Source organism: Marmota flaviventris, chromosome 5, assembly GCF_047511675.1.
Source record: "Marmota flaviventris isolate mMarFla1 chromosome 5, mMarFla1.hap1, whole genome shotgun sequence".
Lineage (NCBI taxonomy): Eukaryota > Metazoa > Chordata > Mammalia > Rodentia > Sciuridae > Marmota > Marmota flaviventris.
Window position 1 is genome coordinate 54974006 of NC_092502.1, and position 20431 is coordinate 54994436.

The 20431-nt window shown below is 37.3% G+C and overlaps 1 long non-coding RNA gene across 5 annotated transcripts; it reads left to right on the top strand.

Moving 5' to 3' along the window:
* Nucleotides 1–1557: 1557 nt before the first annotated feature.
* Nucleotides 1558–16890, top strand: LOC139705762 (uncharacterized). Of its 5 annotated transcripts, none has more exons than XR_011707571.1 (6): nucleotides 1558–1764; nucleotides 5668–7254; nucleotides 7557–7660; nucleotides 8168–8282; nucleotides 11121–11275; nucleotides 14468–16890. It is a non-coding gene; the product is annotated as an uncharacterized lncRNA (long non-coding RNA). The 5 variants fall into 5 exon arrangements; XR_011707572.1 differs by lacking the exon at nucleotides 7557–7660 and having other exon boundaries at nucleotides 1570–1764; nucleotides 5668–5731; nucleotides 7159–7254; XR_011707573.1 differs by lacking the exon at nucleotides 7557–7660 and having other exon boundaries at nucleotides 1570–1764; nucleotides 5668–5711; nucleotides 7159–7254.
* The last annotated feature ends 3541 nt before the right edge of the window (nucleotides 16891–20431 follow it).

A 20431-nucleotide genomic window follows, 5' to 3' on the forward strand; every position in this document is an offset into this window, starting at 1 on the left:
GAAGCCATCTTTTTATGAATGCCTTACAGAGTGTAAGGCACTCGACACATTCACTTTACAGCAATCCCACTAGTAGATATTAATCATCCCACTTTAAAAGACTAAGAGCGTACTGAGTACTAACACTGGAATTTGAACCCAGGTAAGCTAGGCTCCAACACTGACTTTCCACTAAGCCTTGACTTCTTTGTGATTGGAAGTGACATTATACTGTATTCCAACTTTGAATATATTCCTCTTCAAAGAATAGGCAGGAAAAATAATATCTATACCTTGTTAAGTTCTGATACAAAAGACTGCAAGAACCTTATACCTCCACTAAGATTCATAATAGAAAGAATGAAGCATTTTTTTTCTGCATTAAGATCAGCAACTACAAAAACCAGATTTTTTTTCTTTATACTGATAATATTGCCCCAGGGCCCAAAGTGGTCAACTGTTGTCATAATTCATTTGGCAGATCTGTCAAAGATAGCTCAGTCATTTGGTCTAACAAAATATTTTTTAACAGTCAGGATACACACTTGATTTGGATCCAGGGACAAATGACTCTCCAAAGGCTTCCTGGCAGGTTGATGACGCGATGCATCAACTGGATGTATCAGGACTTAATAGTAGTGAACCATGGAGTACATTTAAAATGCTCACATACATTCTCAGATATCATAGTATGTAACAAATTTCATTGCCTTCAGCTCAATGATATTTAGAATATGTGATACATCAGTCTTTCTGCTCTGGGATTTAGTAATGGTCCAAGGTTGTTGTCTTCTTTTCTAATGTAAAAAGCTTAACTTGAAATATGGGTCATTTATCTTGGGCATACTTTGAAGTGGCATATATTCAATCATGTCATAATACATAATAGCTTATAATTTAACCATGAAGCTACAGCCACACGTCATTTACCCAGAATCACTGAGAATAGAGATGTTCCTGTAAGTACATTTTCCTGAATACCTTAAGAGTATCTCCAAAATTATAAAACCTATACTTATTTTTATTCATCTAGATTTGATTTAATCAGGCTTAGTAGTGAAATTCAACTACCGAATAACTCAAAGTTTTTGTGTTATTATCTCTCCCACCCACCCCTCCACCACCACCCCCCAGTGCTACTAAAAAGACAAAAAAAAAACAAAAACAAAAACAAAAAAAAAAAAACCGCACTGCAGGATGTTGCTTGGATTTTTGGCTCAACCCACATTCAACCTGCAGCACTTCAGAGACTGAGGATGTTTTCTCTGCTTTTCTTTCAGGGCCTATGCTTTCTTCTATTTTTCTGTTCAGTTTAATTTTATATTAGAAATACATGCTAAGCTCTTTAAATCTGAAGTTCAACTAGCCAGAACACAGATCCCATGTATTCTCTTGTCTCATGTATTACACTTCTGTGTGGAGATGATGTAGATGGAGAGGTGACCACTCTTGTCCACCCTCCCAAAAGATGTCACTTCCCAACCCTGAGGATTGCAAACATTACCTTATTTAGAAAAAGAATCTTTTCAGACCTTCTTAAGTTTCCTGAAAGGAGGAGCTTATTCTGGATTGTTCAGCTGTCCTTAAATCCAATGACAGGTCTTTATGAGATACATAGAGGATGTGAACACAGGAAAAAGTTCTGTGGAAACAGAGGCAAAGGTCAGAGGGCTTCAGTCACAGGGAAGGGATGGCAGCAGTCCCCATGAACAGAAAAGGCAGGAGATAGAATCTTCTCTGCAGCCGCAACTGAAACCTTGATTTATATTTCTGGACTCCAGAATTGTGAGTAAATAAATTTCTTCAATTTTAAGCCATCCAGTTTGTGCTTATTTGTTACACAGCCATAGGAAACTAATATAAGGAGTTTTCATTAAAAAAATAAAATAAATAAATTCGGACTGTGTAGAAGGGCTTTAGCTCTTTTAGTTTTTTTTTTTTTTTAACTAACAAATGTACATGTTTTTGATTTCACTCTGATTTCCTGTCAATAGCAGTGTTCACTAGTGCCTACGTACACTGACACTATGTGTGTGTGTATTGGATTAGAAGCAAAGGTAATTGCCATAGCCAGAAAGCATTCTGGGTAAAAGTCTTTCCTTCTCTCATAAAGTCCATCTTAAAATTATGTCTTCAAACTCTGTATGACAACAAAACAGCTCATGATTTAATTTACATTGTCTGTCTCTTTCCATACCACTTTTTTTCTCACTTCATGCATTTTCTTAACATTTTTTAGTGAATAATTTTGCAAGTTTTAACTGATGGAACTAGCTCATCTATCCTATGTAGCACATGAAAGATGTGTCCTCTTAAAATAGGCATGGATATGTGTCTTTCTATGGGCAATTACATATGAGCATCTCTTCAGGGTAATGCATTTACTTGCTCATACTCAACCCTCAAGTTCTTTCTTCCTCTACCCTGATGGTCATGGAGGCTCCTGATGCTGTAGAGGGAAAATGGGATTTAAGTGACCTGGAATGTTAAGCTGATATATGGAGGTCAACACCCTCAAGAAATGTCTCACTTGGTAGGCACAGGCCTACTAAGTAAACAGTAAACTTTTCCTGTTATAAACTGCTGAGATTTGGGGGTTGTTTGCCATTGTTGCATAGTCTAGCTGATTGTGAGCCTATGGTAAGCAATGTAATTTCCTAGTCAATTTTAAATTTCATAATTAATTTTAAATTCTGACATCATGCTTTCATTTTTAGAATTATTTCAAACACAAAAGTATTTTATGAGCTATATTACACCTTGCAAAGAGTTGGCTTTATTTGAGTCTGTAGTTCAGTATTATATGACAGCCTTTGTCTTATGACAGGACTATAAAGTACTAAACACAGATTCATCTATTTTTTGTTATTGTGAAAAACTAGTTATTAATTTGAAAATGACTGTAGACTCTTCTAAGATATTTTAAATGTTTGTTAGAGAATCATAAAACCAATTTGTTTTATGACTGAAAGAGACTAGCACTCATCAAACCAAATATTTTCACTTCCTTTGGCAAAATGGCTTATTCTTTGGGGTAAAAAGTACAATATGTACCAGAAACATCTTGACATATCAAGAAATCAAGATGGTTTTCAAAAACTAGTGGGTTATGTCAAAAGTTCTGACGAACATGACTAAAGAGGCTCCTACTATCCAAGTTGGGAAAATTTCAACACCAGATTATCAATCTATAGACTAATTATATTAAATATTTTTTAAAATCAGGAGTTCCTAAGAATAGTAGTGACAGAGGGAAACAGAGAGAGAGAGAAAGAGAGTGAAAAGAGAAGAGAGGAGAGGAGAAGGGAAGGGAGGGGAAAGATACTTTCTTTTGGAAACACATCAACATATCTTGAGATAAAATGATATAAAAACAGGGATTTGCTTAAATTAATCCAGTGGAAAGAAATGGGGTGGTGGGTAAGAAGAAGGTGTGAACATGGACAAAGAAAATTCACCTGAGGTTATCATTGTCGAAATTGAGTTACACATAAACAGCAATAGATCTTATTGTCATTTTCCTTGCTTTTGTATCTGTTCACATTTTTAATAATGCAAATTCTAAAAATCCTCATTTTGAGTATATAAAAGGCAGAACTACTTGGAAAAATGACTAATCGTAGGTTTTGTGAAATGGACAAGATTTTAATATACCAAAGACCAAGAAAGTTATTAAAGACTTTTGGGATTATGTTGCAAGGACTTCATAGTCTAATTGAAGAAGAACCCACTTGCCAATTTGGGCAGAAATAAGAATAAAAGCCAATATGTTTGAACCCAGAAATATGTAATGATTTTAAACAAACAAGACCTCACCATTTTCCTTTGGAGGAAGCTGGAGAAATAATTCATTATTTTTAGAAATTTGTAAAAACAGAGAAAGATTTAAGTATGTATCTCATCTTTCTATATAGCTATAACTCAGGGTAACAGGGTAACCAAATATTTCCCAAGGCGAAGTTAGTTCTTAGAAGTACCCATCTAGTAAATGTAGAAGGCATGAAATTAGCCTTCTATCTTTAGAAGGAATTAGCATATCAATATTTTGCAACCCTTAATAAAATAAGGGATCTAGACAGGAAGTTCAAGAGACAGAGAAGCATATTAAATATCATCATAACCATGCAATTAGCAAAGTCCAGATTGAGTAACCCTATTGGCAGATGACCTTCTCTCCCTTTCTCCAAATAAAGAAGGACAGAGAGGGAGACAATCTATAGTTTACAAGACATTTCAACAATTAAATTTTATGGACAGCATGTGGATCCTATTCCCAAAGTATTTTTTCATGAGTTTGACAATTAAAAGCAAGGGGCAGTGATGCATGCCACCTGTAATCCCAGCTCAGGTGGCTGAGGCTGGAGGATCAGGAGTTTGAGATCAGCTTGGGCAATTGAGTGGACCCTGTCTCAAAACAAAGTAAAACAAAACAGAAATCAAAACAAAAATTTGACAGAGATATTTGAACACTGAATATTTGGAAAAATTGTTGCTAAGTTTTTTAGTATTAGAATTTTTTTAAAAAACAAAGTAATCTTCATCTTTTAAAGATATATATATATATATATATATATATATATATATATATATATATATATATATCTTTAAAATGAAGATAATACCAAAGTATTTATTTATATCATGATATGAGTCTGGGATTTGTTTGACAATAACCCAGAAGATGAGGTAGGATATGAATGAATAAAAATTGATCCCAAGTTGATAACTATTGAAACCAGATGATAGATGCATGGGGATCATGATTTTTTTCTTTCTATTTTTGTCTATGTTTAAAACTCACATCATAATGTTAACAATGACAGCAGCAACAACAACAACAAAACCCAAAGATAAGGCCCAGAGACCACACAAGTAATTAGGGACAGTCAGACCTGAGCCTGGACTCTGGACTTCCAATCAAATACTCTTTCCCTTATAACAAGCTGTTTTGCTGAGAAGCCAAACTTCTGGGGTACCAGATACGTGCCCAAAGCTTGACAAGCCAACGAGTGCACTAGGGAACACACTGTGGTGCGATCAAATACTCATACAAGCAGCTCATCAGCAAGCAGCCAAGTGGCAAATTGGGATTGACTGGGAGTGCAGAGCAGCTGTTGACTTTTGAAGTATTGCCCAGAACTCTTGGCTTGTCCTCACTTGGTCTTTAAGGGAGCCATTTCAAAAGCAACCCAGACTTCAGAATGCCCAAACAGAGTTGAAAGTCAGCTTCATCTGTTGCTAGATTTTTCTTGATCACATCACAAGAATTAGTTATTGCTGAGATCCATATAGTCTGACTGGCACGGGGGTCTCATGGTGGTAGCTGAGGTCACAATGCCTGGGCACCAAAGATTAGAGAATAGTTAGTTTGAAGTGTCATTTCCATATTGTTCCAGGCAGCTGTATGACTAGACACTAAAACTAAGACACTACGTCTGTGGCTCTGGCATTGTTGGGATACCTGGGCTGGTGAGTAGGTCTGTGGGCATCTGAAAACCAAATGAAGATCATACTGAAACTTAGAAAGGTGATAAAGTAGCAGTGGCAGCTGCATGAAACCAGGAAAGGGGCACAGAAATCTTTCCAAGAAGAGAGACACTGGACCAATATGTAAATACAGCTAGCTAGGCAGATGGTCGCTGCTTTTTTGAAGTATCCTGATTTCTGGGTTTTGTTTTATGTTCACAGGTTGAAGATCTCCTCGAAGGTCATTTGTGGCACAGAAAACCAGGGTGAAATTTTTTTATTCTCAGTACGAATACTCTGATTCCTCCATAACCAACATTCAAGTCTATCTTAAGCAGTTGCTCCTATTTCAATTGCTTTTTTCCTTTCCAGTGTTCATTCCCATTTTTCTTTTTTTTTATTGGTTGTTCAAAACATTACAAAGCTCTTGACATATCATATTTCATACATTTGATTCAAGTGGGTTATGAACTCCCATTTTTACCCTGTATACAGATTGCAGAATCACATTGGTTACACATCCACGTTTTTACATATTGCCATACTAGTGACTGTTGTATTCTGCTATCTTTCTAACAGCACCCTATACCGCTTTTAAAAATGATCACTCCCCCATGTGCAGCTTTGGTGGAATTATTAATCAAATGGTCATGGTTTGACCCATGTTTGCTAATCGGACTTCCTAGTAGGATATTGCAGTTGTGATTTATCACAATAGTGACCTCAGAGTGTCCATGGGGTCAAGCTCTTTAGAGCTCTAAAACTTTCCTCCTCAGAAACCTGTCCTTTCAAAGGCCAGAATCTTTTCTTCATTCCTGTGACTTGTCTATTTTCTGTAAGATTCTCTTTTTGCTTAAGTTGGAATTGGTTTATGTTGCGTGCAATGGGACCTAGATGCCATTTTGTCCATGAGTCTCATTTAGGTTCTAAAAGAGAACAAATCAAGGATATTAAATATTCATTTACTTTGGGGGACAACAATTTTCAGTGCTACCTAACTGAAGTTATTTGCATACGTATACATAGCATTCTTCTATGCTCTTTAACTCGTTCCTTTGTCTCAGTATTTTTTTTTATTAGTGCATTTTAATTGTATGGAATGGTGGGATTCATCATTACATATTTATACATGTACTTGGTATAATGTGACCAATATCATTCCCCATTGACTTGTTCTTAACAAAAAGCCATTTGGTACGAAATGTTGGTGTGTTTTTGGTTTTCCTTTTTCCTTTGGGGGGAAAAATCATAAAATATTGTATTTTTTAAAAAAATATTTTTTTTTAGTTGTAGGTGGACACAATACCTTTATTTTATTTATGTGGTGCTGAGAATGGAACCCAGGGTCTCACACATGTGAGACAAGCACTCTACCACTGAGCCCCAGCCCAAGCCCCAGCCCCATATTGTTTTATTTTTAAAGGGCACGATACAGCACACCAATATGACATTCATATCTTTCCTCCTATGTCTTCTGAAGTACTAGACAAACTTAGCAATAGTATTAATAGCATGAATCTGAAGTAGGATGAATATTCCTTAAAGTCCAAGAAAGTTCACAATGCTCAGAATTCATATGCTCCTCAATTCTTTTCATCTATACTTTCAAAAAGAGATTTCTTCAAAATTTTTTCCATGAAAAGAAATTATAGTCTGTATAAATTGAGTGTAAGTTTATGTGATGCACACTTTTTTTTGTTTTGTTTTGTTTAGATACTCACTAGACCATAAGATGAGTTAAGATACTTCTTGGGCATGGAGAGAGGGGAATGGGCTTCTTACTGGGGCAATGAGCCTTCTTATTCACAGGTAATGCTTGAACCCTGGAAGGTAGAGGGCCACCTTAGCCTTCAGGGAGGAATGAAGTAGAACTCTGGAACTTTTCCTTTTCTTAGATTCATTCACAAAGGTCCATTCTGGCTTTCTGACTCCCTGTTATGGACTGGATTGTGTCCCCCAAAACTTCTGTGTTGAAGTCTTAATTGCTAGAGTGACTGATAAGGCCTTTAGGAAAGTATTTAATAACAAATGAGGTTATAAGGTAGGACCTTCACCCATATGAGAAGAGGAAGAGACACCAGATGTCGGTCTCTCTCTCTCTCTTCACACAGAGGAATGATTATGTGAGGTCAAGACCTGAGGGTGACCAAAGTCTGCTAGCCAGGAAGAAAGGCCTCATCAGAAACTAACTCTGACAGTATCTTCATCTTGAACTGTGAGAAAATACATTTCTGCTGTTTCAGGCACCTGGTCTCTGGTATTTTGTTATGGCAGCTTGAGCAGACAGTACTCTCCCTGCATATGTTCTACAGTGCCATCATATATGGCTTCACTTTTCAGTTTCAGTTACCTCAGTCAATTGTGATCCAAAAATATTTATAGAAAATTCCAAAAATAAATAATTTATAAGTTTTAAATTATCCACCATTCTGGGTAGCATAATGAAATCTCAGATGACCCAGCTCTATCCTACCCAGGACACAAATCATTCCTTTGTTTAAGATGTCCAGGCTATATTTATGACTCACCCATGGCAGTTAGAGAGGGAGAAAGACCACATTCATTTAACCTTTATTACAGTGTATTGCTATAATTGTTCTGTCTTTTTTTTTTTTTTACTAGTTATTATTATTAATTTTTTACTGTATCTAATATATAAGTTTAGTTTTATCATAGGTATTTATGTATAGGAAGAATATATAAGATCTGGTACTGTTTGCAGTTTTAGGCACATACTAAGGATCTGGAATGTATCTACCATGGATATATAGGGGGACTACTATACACGGTATTTCCACATATACCTCTCATGGGCTCCAACAGCCTGTGATTCTCAGGTAAGATCTATTTAACATTTCTGTCAATACCCCAAATTGACAGACTCTCAACTCCCTTTCTCCTTTACATCATTTATTCCTCCCTTCCTGCATGCCATGACTAGCCCCAAGCTGCGCCTTTGCTCTGTGACTACATACAGTGTGGTCCCCGTGATGCTTCTGCTACAGTCCCAGGCAATCACCATTGCTGTCTTCTGGCACTTGAATGGTGGTGCTTACCTGCTCTTCATGTCCAAGACTTTAGGAACAGTCTTTGTGCTTTACCATCAGCGTCTCTTGTCATTCTTGTATAATTTTATGACAGTAGCCTTTATCCTATTAGTATACCTTCCTTCTCTCTTTCTCTCTCTCTCTCTCTCTCTCTCTCTCTCTCTCTCTCTCTCTCTCTCTCTCTCTCTCTTTAAATCCCACAACTACACATAGCCTTTTTTTTTTTTTTTGCCCAGCATACATACGGGACTTCTGAGGGTTAGGTCAGGATGGATTCAACCTCAGCTTCACTGTGTGCTTGGGCCCACTGGGCCATTCTTTCTCTTTTTTTTTTTTTTTATTTTTTTTTTTTCAGTACTGGGGGCGGAACCCAGGGACATTCTACCATTGAGTTACATCCCCAGACCTTTAAAATATTTTCTTTTAAATTTTGAGACAAGTCCTCTCTCAGTTGCCCAGGCTGGCCTCAAACTTGCAATTCTCCTGCCTCAATCTCCTGAGTCACTAAGATTATAGGTGTGCCCCACAAGCCTGGCTTTTGGATTTCTTTTCTTAGACCTGTTTTTGTGCTTAGCACATGATAGGGGATTTCATTGTCTATTCTGCAGTTTAACCACCACTGTCCTTATTCATACCCTTTCAGTATGTATCAGAACCTAGATTTTAAAAAGCGTTCTACATCTTTCCCTTGAGTTTGCTATGACCCATGAAAATTAGTGGATGATATGTTTCCCCAAAATCCATGTGTTGAAACCTAATCCTCAGTGTGATGGTACTGGGAGACGAGGCCTTCAGGAGGAGACTAAGTCATGGTTAGTGACCTTATAAAAGAGACCCCAGAAAGCTCTAGCCCTGCTTCTGGCAGGCTGAGTGAGGAGCTAAGGAGGAAGCATGTGAGAAAGTGGGCCCACAGAAGCACTGAATCTGCTGGGGCCTTGATTCTGGATGCCCAGCCTCCAAAAGTATGAGAAATATATTTCTGTTGTTTAAAAGCCACCCGATTTGTGGTATTCTGTTACAGCTCCCTGAACAGATACCAAGACAATATATCTCTATAGTAGCTGAAGGCTTGTCTAAGTTTACATGCTATCACATCCAAGACTCTTTCTCCAGCCAAGTGGTTAGCTCAATCCCTGTGGGAGTCTTGCCAGTTGGATTTTTTTTTTTTTTAAATCCCATTTTAGCTGAGCTCCTAAGATACAGAGGTGAATAATGCATTCAAATGAGTGAGGAAGACAGCACTGTTATAGCTCAAAGAATTCCAGAGAGGATGCACCCTCCTCATGCTCTTTGTGTATTCTTGCCTGCTACTAGTCCTGCAGTGTCTTGCCTGGACAAATCCAAACTTGTTTGGACTTCACTCTCACCCCAAATTTCCTTCATTGCAGAACATTTTCCTTTTTTTGTCCTCCAATATCAGATGGATGTGTTTAGAGTCTCTTATAAACATCCCTTTCCTCTCTTGTTTTTGAATAACTTCTGGAGCATTGCTGGCAAGAGTGACAATCTATGTCTCCATATTCCTTGCTTTCCTTACACCAGATACCACTGAGGAGTATAGTCCTGGCCCATCTTTACTTTGTCTAGATACCAGATGTTGGTTACAATGGCACAGTTCTACCAGTCTTCCAGAGGGTCTTGGTTGGTTTTTCCAGAGGAAAAGTGCTGTATACTATTGCATGCTTTATTCTGGTGGAATTCTTTTGATTAAAACCTAGAGGAGGGTATAGAGTTATAGCTCAGTGGTAGAGCACTTGCCTAGCTTCTGTGAAGCCCTGGGATCAGTCCACAGCACTCCAAAAAGGGAAAACAAGGGGCTGGAATTGTGGCTCAGTGGTAGAGTACTTGCCTGGCATGTGTGAGGCACTGGGTTTGATTCTCAACACTGCATATAAATAAATAAATAAAGGTCCATTAACAACTCAAAATAAATAAATAAATAAAACAAACAAAGCCATTACAGGTAATGGTTATGTAACAACTATCATTCATCACCTGACTTTCCATCTCTTTTTGGAAAATATAGTGCTGAAAAATGTTGATGGTGCAGGAGAATAAAAACATCTTTCCCCCCTTCTCCTGGGTTCTCAAGCTAGGGTCCCATAAATCAGACTAGCATAATAGAGATTAACATGAACAAAGCCTTAGAATGATTTTTTTATGCAATATAAGTTTGCTGTTTATAGGAGGCTTCATAAAGAAATGAAGACCCAAGAAATAATTAAGCCTGAATATTTTTGTGCTAGGATTGTGGAGAGTGGAAAGTCATGGGGAAATGTGATAAAACAGAAGGGATGAGCGAAGGACAGCAAGCTGGAGGTGACACAGCAAGGCCTTTTTACTCAGAGTCCTCTTGGTGTTCCTCCGCCTTCAGACACAGGGTATTCCAGTTTTCTGGCCTTAGTGGAGGAGAGGGAAGTCACAGTCCTCTTAGTGCCAGATTTTTTTTACTAATTACTATTATTAATTTTTACTGTGTCTAATATATAAATTATTCCTTATTCCTCAGCTTTCAATATCTGACATGTTTAGATATTTTCTTAACTTGTTCCACATTTTAGGGTACCATGTTCTGAACCCTGTCAACAGGTAAAGCAGTGGTGACTCACAGTGACTTTTGCACTTTAGGTTGGCTCTGTCTGCAGAATCCAAGATGTCATCAAGCCAGAAAGGGAGTATCTGTCAACTTTCAAAGAAGTTTGAGCAAGAGGAAATAATACTTGGGGTGTTCCCTGAATGAACAAGAAACCCCCATTTGCCCAATTTGGTACAGATTCCTTAAGGTGAGAAATTTCAAGGTACAAAACAACTTACCAATGTTTCCTGCTCATCATTATGTCTGTTACTACAGGAAATGGCACGTTATTGTTAATTCGTTAACGTCAAGTCAGTACTCATCTGTAACTTGTTAACATTCAACAATTATCATGTAGGATCTTAGATTATTTTTATTTGAACTCTGTAAGCTCAGGAATAGTTGGTCTTAGACTGTGGTCCTATTAAGGTGTCTACTCTTGGTATGGTTTGGTTTTCACGCTTTGACCACTTAAGGCACTTGCATAAATAAATTTATAAAATTGAAATAGTGCTTTCCAAAGTCAATTATTCTAGATTTTTCCATATTAATAGTTATACAACTCTTGAGATTTATTTGTCAAAAGTATAGATTCATAAAAGAACACCAGGAGTTCATTTTGGGGGACAAGCCACATCAAGACCTCTCTCCTGAAGGTAATCATTATTATTCCATATAATTCCCACAGTAATATGCCATGTAAAATCATCTTGATTATTTTTGCCTTAGGGTTTCAAGATAAATTTATATTTTGTGGCTATGGGGAGAGTTAACATCCCATCCATCTGTCCCCCCACAGTAGCCTGCCCCCATGGTAGCCTGGTTTTTAACAGGCATTAATCCAAATGCTTAAATTTGTGGATAAAACTGATTTGCAGAAACAGTGATGGCATCAAAAATAATGGTTGAACCACATAAAGTCGACCTTCTTAACTCTGCCTAGGTAGGTTATCAGCAAATTCATCTTGCCAAAGAGATTAAATCTGATTGACACGTCTTAAACTAGGATGGTGTTGGTGGGTGGCAAACTGACATCGAGGGAGAACATAAAAGTGTCATATTAGTGCTGTGAAGATAATTAATTGGGAGGTCATTATGCTAAGACAGCTCCAGTGCCTTGGGCTCTTATGGAAGCAAACCCAAACCCAAATCAATATAAACAGTAAAACAGAGCCTAAGCTTAGCCCTTCAGAAACTGCCAACTAACCTCTAAACAGAGAGTTTCCACAGGATCACACCAAATAAGGCAAATATCTAGCCTTAGCCTTGCTTTTCTTTTGCTTCTGAGTTCAGTCTATAAAGCCCTCTGCTCATGCTGCTAACCCAGGGCTCTTTGAACCTTGCTCTTCCAGTTTTGAGTGGTGCCCAATTCATGAATCCTTGAATGAACAAGTAAACACTGTTGAATTGACTTTGCATAAAGTTATTCTTTTAACAGTGCTAAAATTTTTTCACCCTCAAGTGAGGATGATGGGAAATCACTTGGGGGTTGAGGAACTTTGTCAGATCTTGAGGATGATGAGATATTGAAAATGAGAGATTCTGGCTGAACTGACCCGATAGGATTCTTGCTAACACTGGGCTCTTGAGGATATGCCCAAGGACAGGATGGAATTGAAAAATAAAGCTTAGCAGTGCCAGACTTGATCAAGGAGAGAGCCTTCCTCATTAGTTCATTCAAAAGTTCCAATCTGCATATTATATTCATGAAGAATGTGGGCTTTTTTTTTCCCTTCAAAAACCAAATAAATATATAAAGAACCATAAGTGATTTTATCCTTTTAAAAATCAGTACTGGAATTTTCCTTGTTTTGATAAATGAAACACATATTACTCTCACAATAAGCAGATGTTCAGAAAAATCTTCAACAGCAAAATAAATTTAAGTACAGCAATAAACCACCCAAGAAAAGCTTTAATTCAGTCTTCAATTTTTCTCAAATAGTTTCTCCTGCTTTCTAAACAAAATTCTAGACATTAGGAGAGTTTCTGAATCATCCTTAAAACTCCCCCTTAATTCTCCTCAAAGTCTTGTCTGGAATATGAACTCACACTCGATTCATGAGGCTCAGCCTGTCCTGCACATCAGTAAAAGAGATGGTCCCCTGTGAACACATCAGGCTCTCTCTATACTATGCTATTTATTTATTTATTTATCTATTATTTATTTATTGGTACTGGGAATGAAACCCAGGACTTTGGGCATGCTAGGCAAGTGTTCTGCCACTGAGCTTCATCCCCAAACCACCATCCCATACTTTTTTTTTTTTTTCTGAAAAAGAAAATACTTATTTTGTTTTTTGAGTCTTACATCCCTGTCAACTTTCTTATGCTATCTCAACTTTCAAAATTTTTTCACATCAATGTTCAAATATTGTAATACCTTAACCTGGTAACCTGCTTGCTATTTTTGTAATGTAAATGATGCTAGTAGTAAAGTGAAAAGCTGACACCCTCTTGCAGGACAGATCAAGTCAGGTGATTATTTTTTATATTCATTTACACAAGAAAGCAAACATTTGATTCTTAGCTCTTGACATCAACTCACTGTAGTCTCTTGGTACACCCGCTGGGGATGAGGGAATGGAAAGTGAAGGCTTAAAAAGTGAAGGACTGAGTAGCGCACATTGACAATCCCTGTTTTGCCTTTGGGCTCCAGAGGAAACGTGCCAGGAGACACAACCAGAAGGAAGAGTTGGTTGGTCTCACTAGGCCCTGGGAACTTCTGTATCCCTAAATTATTATTCCAAAATTATTTCACCTTCCATTTACTCACAAGGATTTGACCCACAAGGTACTTAGTTTTTAAATGAAGGCACAAATAATTCTAAAATAAAACAAACTAAACAAGAACAAAATCATGCACCCCTTGGCCCCCACCTTATTTAAAATTCTCAGATGCTTTCGAGGTAAATGAGACCTGCTGTGGAAAATCAAGACAAAATGTGGATTTATTTATTTTTTTTAAGGTAGACTTTTTTTTTTTTTCCAAGAGAATGTGTGAACCATGCTTTTTTAGGAAATTACATCTTTTCCCATTTTTCATCTCTTCCACTTACTGGCCATGGCAAGCAGGTTGAACAGATGTGATGGAAGAATTAATACCAGTCTTGGGAACATGTAAACAAAATATTTCTTTGGAAATGCTCACTTTTAAATTCCATCAGTTCAATCGGATACTGCAAGAACCTGGATTAGGGAAATGATTTACACCTCTCAGGCTGTTTGTCCGAACTTGGAGCCCTTTTGTAATTCGAAAAACGTGAAGATGAATGTAATTTTTCTCACATGAACTGGCACAGTGTTTTAAGATCTTGGTTTGAGGGAGATAACTGCGTTTGTTTTAGTGTTAATAAATTCACCTTAGTAAGAATTGTTCTTTCTTTTCTTTTCCATCTAGACACATTCATCTCCAACTCTCCCCTGTGAAAGAGCTGCATAACCAGTCAAAGAACAAGTATATAGGATTAGCACATTATGAAGAATAAAGAGAAGCTTTCAGCTCTCTGTCATGGATGATATTTATCACATTCTTCATGACTGGCTCTAATAACAGTGCAGAGATAAAATAGGTTTGATGCATCTCTCCTGTACGAGAATTTTACAACTGCAACTATAAGAAATCCAGGAGATGAAACACGTACTTCTCCCCTCTTGCAGATTTTATTAGTCTTAAAAATGAGAGGTGTGTGTGGTGGGGAGACTATTTCTACAAAAGTGGGCTTGGATTTGCTGTCTGTTATGCTAATGTATTCATAGGAAAAGCTGGTGCTGAGGGCGGTTCTCCAATTAAGACAAATGAGGCACATTGAATTTCTCCCCCAGGGCACAGCAGGGGTGCTGGCAAAATCTACTTTATTCTTTTCTGTCAGGACTGAACTGGAAACAAAAGCATGAAAATTCAACACATCCACTTACAGAATAATAAAGGCTGTTGTTTAAAGCGTGAAGAGTTTTGGCACCCTTCTGGGGCCTTATGCAAATCGCTCTTCCTCTCAACTGCTACCACACCATCGTTCTTGGAAATTAAAGATGTACTTGGTCGGTTAACAGCTGAAAGGAGAAGAGCAGCCTGAAACTCAATTAGATTTGTATTAAGCAAATAAATCAGGACTGACTGATATTGGCTAAACTAAAATGCATTATGGGCTGACAGTAATTCTAATTTGATTGACAAATACATGTTGTATGTTATTAACCTAAGTGAAAGATAAGAATCTTTTTTTTTTTTTTAAGGATTTTGTTCTGGTAAACAATCCTGTTTCTCCTTAAACTTGCTCAAAACATTAAAGAGAGAATACTAACTCGGTACTCTTTAAAATCCGTGCTTTAGAACACAGGAAATCTATTTTGTTACATGCTAAGAGTTTAAGACAAAATTAATCTGTTGAAAGACATTTGTTTTCATGGATTTATTTGGAGTCTTGTGACATCTCAACACATCATTTGTCTGCGGAATGGAGCGCACCAAGCACTATTATTAAGGTAGCCAATGCCAAACCACAGACCTGCATGTGGCCCATTACTTAACTGGAGCTCTGCGGTACCTGATGCTTTTCTGCACTAAGACATTGTGAGGTTCAAAGTCATGAATGAAGGTTTTAATCAAACCCTCCAGTGCTTTGCAGGGGGTGAAAAGTAAACTATTTACATAGAGCATGAATGTGTTAGTGTGTGCTTAGATGAACAGGAGCTTTTGCCTTGAGAAAAGAATTCTGGGAGTTTTCTTTGTAACTTATTTCCTTGTCTTTGTTGTTTACACTTTTCGACCTTAAAAAGATATAGGTGATTCCATTTAACATCTTGATAAATTATAAGGAAGTACTAACTTAATACTTCTGCTTTGACAGTACCATCTTCTGTTTTCTTCCTGGCTTGCTTTTCTGACTGGCTACCAGATTAAAGAGTCATTGTTATCTTTCAGTTATCTTTTCTTCTATCTTTTCCTTCCAGGCTCTATTTGCCAAATCATGCTGCACTTTGTACCATGTAGGTGCCAGGAACTATCTTCCCTCAGAAACCTGTCCCAACGCTGTCCCTTGTGTGGGCTGCCTCCTGCTGCTTCTCTTGTCAACACCTGCTCTTCAGTCTTCTCTTTCTCCTCTCTGAGCAAATCTAAGATACTTAGCCAAAATAGTTTTCCTGGACACCCAATGCCAATTAGTCCTCCCTGTCATGATCAATAGTACTCCTCATTGATACTAAGAGAGACGGAAGAACATCACAGAATGAGATTTTATGAATTGCCGAGATTCACAAGGAATTATGTCCATTCTCAGAATAAATTCTGCATTTTAAACTTTCCAAACATTTGCCCTCTCAGACCTTCCAGCTCTGTTCTCACTTACTTCTTCTTCTTCCTTGGCACAGCTGGCCACTGGCCATCAGGTGGACTCCTTTTTCTGTCTCATCTTCCATCTAGTTTTTGTTTTCTTGCCTCCATCTCTTAAAAGTAATCTGATGTTAGTTTTTTAAACTTCAATATTCCATCCAAACACTCCTATATAATTTACTAACAACAATCGCTACTACTTGTTGTGGGTTTAGAATAACTTTGTTCCATAATGTTGATATGGCACCTTAGTTTATTGAATATTTTAAGATGAAGGAATTTCAAGAAGTAACACATGCAGGAAGGGCTTCCTGACCTTCCTTAAAATGGGTCCTAAGCCTTCCTTATCTCCAAAAACACATTTAAGGAAATCCTTATCTATAAAGACAAAGGGGTGTTAAGAGCAATCTGAGGGGTGGAAGTGTAGCTCAGTGGTAGAATTTAGCATTGAGGCCCTGGGTTCCATTTCCAACACCAAAGAAAAAGAACAGGCCTTACTATTTCTGTATTTCCCCCACTTTATTACACTGAACTCACGCTTCTTTTGACCTATGATATTTCTCTGGACTCCATTCTTCACTAAACCTATCATAAGCACCCAGTTTAACCACTTATTTTGGTCTTTATTGAAATTTTTCTTATTAAACAATACCTTGCCTTTCCTCCTCTCCCCAGTCTTAGGTAATCACTGCTCTGCTTTCTGTCTCTATGAATTTACTACTCTAGGTGTCTCATATAGACACAATCATATAATATAGGTTCTTTTGTGACTGTCCGATTTCATGTTGCACAATGATAATGTCTTCAAGGTTCATCCTTGTCTGTAGCATGTCTGAGAATTTCAGTCCTTTTGGAGATGCAAGTACACACGCGTACACACACACACATTACACTTTGTTTAGCCACTCATCTGTTGGTGGTCCCTACCTTTTGGTTGTTGAGAATGTTACTGCTTTCAATAGTGGGGTACAAGAATCTCTTCTGTTCCCTGACTTCAGTTCATTTAGGTATTGAATCTCAAGATTTGACAAAAACAACATGATTCTTCTTATAAACTTTTTATTTTCCTTCTTAGACCCTTTCATGTCTTCCTCCCAACCATAGCTCTTACAGTAGCTCATTTTCTTCCTGGAGTCATTTTCTGCCTAGAAATAAATACAACTTTATATCTAATGACAGGGCAAAGGTAAGTCAAATCAGCAAGGTGATATTGTCACTTCTCCCAATCACTCTATAAATGTGCAGCTAGTTTGGAGGAAGGAACTTTGCCAGATCCTAGATCTGTGATCAGCTTCCCAACTAAAACCAAATTATATCCAGAAGGATATAAATTTCACACCACAAATTCATATCCACAGTATCTCTCTGCTTCCTAGAGTGCCAGAACAGGAGTGGAAAAAAGTATACTTGAAAGGGGTAGATTGACACCTGGGTAAGGGGAAGGCTCTGTTCAAACCCAATTAAATAGATGGTGCTATTACTACCAACAGGGACAGTATTTTACTGCATTGCTATAGATCAACTGCTAAATACTGTTAGGATGTCTTAGAGGCAATGATGTGTAAGAACTCACAATTGTTTGAAGGCAGTGTGATAAAGATTTTATTTATTTATTTATTGTACTGGGATGGGACCCGTGGATGCTTTATCACCAAACTACACTCTAATCCCTTTTTATTTTGAGACAGTGTCTCACTAAATTGCCCAAGCTGACCTTGAACTTGCAATTCTCCTGCCTCAGCCTCCTATGTTGCTGGGTATTACAGATATGTGCCACTGTGCCTGACTGTGGTTGAGATTTTTAAAAATTCCAGAGGCAGAGTACTTTTAACTCACAGCCATTTGGCAATATTATTTCCACTCTCCATTCTGCCCTACTCCCCTCTCCTGCAACACTTAGAGCAAATCTTCTTTCTGGATTTAGTGTTGAAATTAGAGTCTGTAATCTCTTGAAGTAAAGTTCCATCCTTTATTTTGTTGACTTCATTATGTTTTAAAATATAAGTGTGCCACAGAGCATATTGAATTCTGAATTATGAGATTGCACATGTACTTGCTGTGGAAGATTTCAATCCACTAGTAAACGTTTAACTTGCCTCCAAAGCAGGTGGTCTTGACCTCTAAGGCAGTAATGTATAAGGAGGTAGAGATAGAGATGGAGATAGACATTGGGAGCTTGTGATTATTTTTTTTTGAGGGGGTAATTTAACTACACCTCCTGTTTATCCTGCAGATACATAGAAGGAGGGAGATGAATGGAAGGTCTTTAGGGCCTACTTGGTAGTCACAGTGATGAGACTCCATATAGAATTCCACATAGCTTGCAGGTGTATGGCCAATTCTTGAAGTATCCTTAAGTGGAAGTGTCCATGAAATAGTTATTATTCATGCTGATCTTCTCAAAACCTTTCTTCATTCAATAAGACCTGGCTCTGAGTTCATGTAGTAATAACTAGATGCTTTGCTAAAAAGTCAAAGTTCTCTGCCTTCTGCTCATGTGTTCCTCTTGTTTCTCTACACATCATGGGACAGCCCTCCCAGCTTCCCTGTGTTCTGAGGCTCTGTCCTGACATTGTTTTTTTTTTTTTATCAACAGCATATTTCTTTATTTCAGTTCCCAAGATACACTTCAAATATAGACATTTTAAAAAGTTAATGCCCTCTCTGTGCATCTTAAGGGGCTAGAAGAGGTGTGCTTATATTCTCTCTATATGTTCAATCTATTGATCTATCACCTATAACCTATCATCAGTCATCTAGCTGTCGTTTATATCTACTTTTTTATAGACAGAATTGGTACCAGTACTGAGACAGTGGTCAGTTAATCAGATAGCTTGTCAAGATAGGAAAACATGAAAAATGATATATTTTAAACATCCATCTAGCGATCTTTTTTATGAAGTGATGAGGGATTTTCCACCTATTGGGAAATTTTATATGGTTTTTCTTGCACATATACATACTGCATAGTCTATCGTTTCCAATTTTCATTTTATTCAAGTGATATGAGGGTTGATGGAAAGTGATATCCAAGTAGAATTATTCCAAATACATGGTACTCAGATGTTGGCATCTGACTCACTTGGAGAACTTGTAAAAGCATAGCTTGTTGCTCCATCCCCAGAGTTTTGGACTCAGTAAATCCGGGGTGGTGCCAGAGAATTTGCACTTATTGAAAGTTTTCAGATGTTGATGCTGTGATCCAGGTAACACTCTTTGAGAATTACTGTTGTATATTTTCATTATACTTGATAGAAAGTAAATATGTTTTAAATGAAGAAGGAAGAATGTTGATTACAAGGAGAGATGGTAAACAGAAAGTAGGTTGAAAATTAATATAATTATACCCCTCTTTTATATACTTGATATACAGCAATCCATATTCACAGTCATTTTTCCAGAGAACTCTTCATCTGATTTAGGATGTTGATAATGTGCTATGAATAGTTGAGTTTGCAAAGCATAAGAGGGAATCCTTGTGGAAGATATGAATGTCCATTCAAATTCTTGTCCTCCACAATTGAGAAAGTTAACTTCTGAGTTTCTTTACTTGTTTACTTGTAAATTGGGCATGAACACAACTACATTGCACTCTCCAGAAGATGAAAGGATATAACATAGAGTAGTTTTTCTCAAAATTTGCACTACTATCTTTCATGGAAAATAGAACAAGAATTTGGAAAAACCCCAAAGAAAACATTGGAGAGCTGTTTTATTGAGGTGTCCTCTTTCGTGTCTGATAATGAACACACATTTTGCTTTTTTCATCCATAATGGATACATTTATTTTCATATAAAAATTTTTACATAATATGACATTTCACCAGAACTATGTTTTGATTTCAAGTATGTTGTGTTTAAGATATTTGAAGAACAAGCACTTTGAGAAACTTAGAAAAATGCTTTGTAAGTGGTAATGTGTTACATGAAGTTTCCTTATTATTAGATTTTATTTTGGCAAACATCTGAGACATTCATTAGCAGAGTCACTGGCTTTGATGTTTCATTTACAGATTCCTTATGCTGATGTTT